This window comes from Rhinopithecus bieti, unplaced genomic scaffold (genome assembly GCF_001698545.2).
Source record: "Rhinopithecus bieti isolate Rb0 unplaced genomic scaffold, ASM169854v2 scaffold_33652, whole genome shotgun sequence".
Classification (NCBI taxonomy): domain Eukaryota; kingdom Metazoa; phylum Chordata; class Mammalia; order Primates; family Cercopithecidae; genus Rhinopithecus; species Rhinopithecus bieti.
Window position 1 is genome coordinate 6,012,001 of NW_016814761.1, and position 3,041 is coordinate 6,015,041.

Sequence of the window (3,041 nt, forward strand, 5' to 3'; positions counted from 1 at the left end):
GTAGAACACAGCTGGGAGTGATCTGGGCCACAGCAGGGTGTCTGCCCAGCCCCTGTCCTTACAGAGGAGGGTCCCAGCTGCCATCCGGGTTGTCCATGCCCCCACCCTGGCCAAAGCAGACTGGACAAGGGGTGGGCAACAGACTCAAAATGAGTGATCGGCTCTCCCATGGCCCGGAGCTGACCCCTTCTTCCGGCCATGACACCTGAGTGTGCTCTGGGCAACTTCCAGCCCACCAAGACTCGCAGTTACAATGTCCTCCCTCTCCAAGGCATGGGCACTGGCCCCAAGCTTAGCCACACTCTCTCCTTGGAACCTGAATTTTGAGCAGCCTCAGAACGGATGGGAAATACCGATTTTCGTCCCAGCGGAGGTGCCCTGCAGGACTGTTATCTGTGTCTGCTCTCTAGAGCCAGAGCTCCCTCTGGAACTCCCTTTCAGAGTTTTTGGTTTTAGTTAGAGTTAGAGGCTACTACAACTTCTCTTAATAAATTTCTTTTTTCAGCCAGGAACGGTGGCTCATGCCTGTAATCCCAGCACTTTGGGAAGCTGAGGTGGGCAGATCAAGAGTTTAAGTTCAGGAGTTTGAGACCATCCTGGCCAAATGGTGAAACCTCGTCTCTACTAAAAATACAAAAATTAGCTGGGTGTGGTGGTGTGCACCTGTAGTCCCAGCTACTCAGGAGGCCAAAGCAGGAGAATCGCTTGAACCTGGGAGGCAGAAGTAGCATTGAGCCAAGATCATGCCACTGCAGTCCAGACTCAGCAACAGAGTGAGACTCTGTCTTGAAAAAAAAAAAAAATTCCTTTTTTGCTATGTATTGGTTTCCCATTGGTGTAGGAACAAATTACTATAAACTCTGTGGCTCAAAACAACACAAATGTATTATCCTACAGTTCTGGAGGTCTGAAGGCCAAAATCAACCTTACTAGACTCAAGTCAAACATCAGTAAGACTGCGTTCTTGCTGAAAACAGTTGAGAGAATCTATTTCCTTGCCTTTCCCAGCTTCCAAAGGCCGCCTCCATTCCCTGGCTCCTGGCTTCTTCCTTGCCTCCAGCACATCTCCTACTCTGGACTCTGACCCTCCTGCCTCCCTTTTGCAAGGACCCTTGTGATTACATGGGCCTACCTTAATAATCCAGGATAATCTCCTCATCTCAAAATCCTTAACTTGATCATATCAGCAAAGTCCCTTTTACCAAGTAAGGTAAGATTCACAGGTTCTAGGAATGAGAGCACAGATATCTTTGATGGGGGCGGGGGAGGCATTATTCAGCCTAGAAGAATCCATTTCTGTTGCTTGCAACTAAGAATTCTGATTGGCATGGCAAAAGTCACAAACCCAAACCCAAACTCTAAAGATAGTGCATTTTGGCTGAATGCAGTCACATCTGTAATCCCAGCACTTTGGGAGGCTGAGATGGGCAGATTGCTTGAGCTCAGGAGTTTGAGAACAGCCTGGGCAACATGGTGAAACCCTGTCTCTACAAAAAATACAAAAATTAGTTGAGCATGGTGGTTCACACCTGTGGTCCCAGCTACTCAAGAGGCTGAGGTGAGAGAATCACTTGAGCCCAGGTGGCAAAGGCTGCCGTGAACCATGATCATGCCACTGCACTCCTGCCTGGGCAACAAAGTGAGACCCCTTCTCAAAAAAAAAAAAAAAAAAAAAAATTATATATATATTTGAATAGAAAGCCTTAGGAGTGGCTTGAACCCCACAGTTCACTGAAGCCCTGAGACTCATTTTTGCCTACCTGTCTAGTTGTTTAAGTTACCTGCCTAGCACTTGAGAGCACATTGGTTGCCATCCTCTAACAGGTGTGTAGCTACGGGTCCCAAAGATTAGCCCCTATCACTACCCGAATGCTTTAGGACGTGGCAGGTGGATGTAGTGGGATCAGTGCCCCTCCTGGCAGCTCCAGCCAGACCCTCAGCTGAGCTTTGTAGGGGAAGCTATAGCTGAATGGGAGGATGAAGGAACAGGTGGAAGAAAGCAAGGAAGGAAAGGAAGGAAGGAAGGAAGGAAGGAAGGAAGGAAGGAAGGAAGGAAGGAAGGAAGGGAGGGAGGGAGGGAGGGAGGAAGGGTAGATGAATGGATGGGTGGACAGAGGGATAGAGGAGGATGGATGGATAATGGGATGGATGGATGGATAGATGGATGGACAGAAAGAAAAGATTATCCAGTATTTACCAGAATGAGGCCCCAGCAGTAACAAAGCTGTGGAAGAAAAAGCAAATACGATGTGTTTATGTTATTCACAGGAGTAAAAGGAGGTGGCAACTTTGCTAGTTTGGTCTGTGTTTGAAACAAAAACTCTTTTGAAAACAAAACCTCCAGTCAGTTTTGCTTCTGCAAAGCGAACAGGCTTATAACCTCATTACAAAGAAGTCCATGTCACCCACTGTCAGCCTCCCGGGCCATTCAGAAGATCTGGTCCAACGAACCAAGAACTCAGATAGGAGAGCAGCAGCGGGAAGAGGACAGAACCAAACCCTCTCAAAAAGCTATAAACAAACTCCAAGTTCAGGGAGGAAAAGTAATCATCCTGTAATTGACTGTTCACTAATGGAATCTATTAATTTATAGCCACAAGAGAATCAGCTAATTTGTGGTTAATGGTGTTTAAAAGATAAACAACATAGATTAAATCTATGGAGCCCAACCCGGGTTCACCAGAATCTGTCTGCACAGAAAGCTCTGGATGGGGGAGAGATGAGCCCAGCCCCAGGCCGCGGTGGACAGTGGCACTCAGAGGTCTGCTGGGAGCCAAAAGAGATTTGGGTGGAACAGGTAAGCCTATCCTCCAAGGTACCAAATGTAGTCCCAGAGGAGGTTTATTTACTCCGTGGGTTTCCTGTAAAATTGCAAGTCCTCTCCTCCCTGACACAACACCATCCCTGCTCTCTCCTGCAGAGACCACCCCACCCCACCACAGCAGCCTCCCTAACCTGCCACATCCCTTCCCACCTCTGGCCCTTGCACTTCCTGCACCTGTAGCTGGACTGCCTTTTTTTTTTTTTTTTTCTTTCCTGGG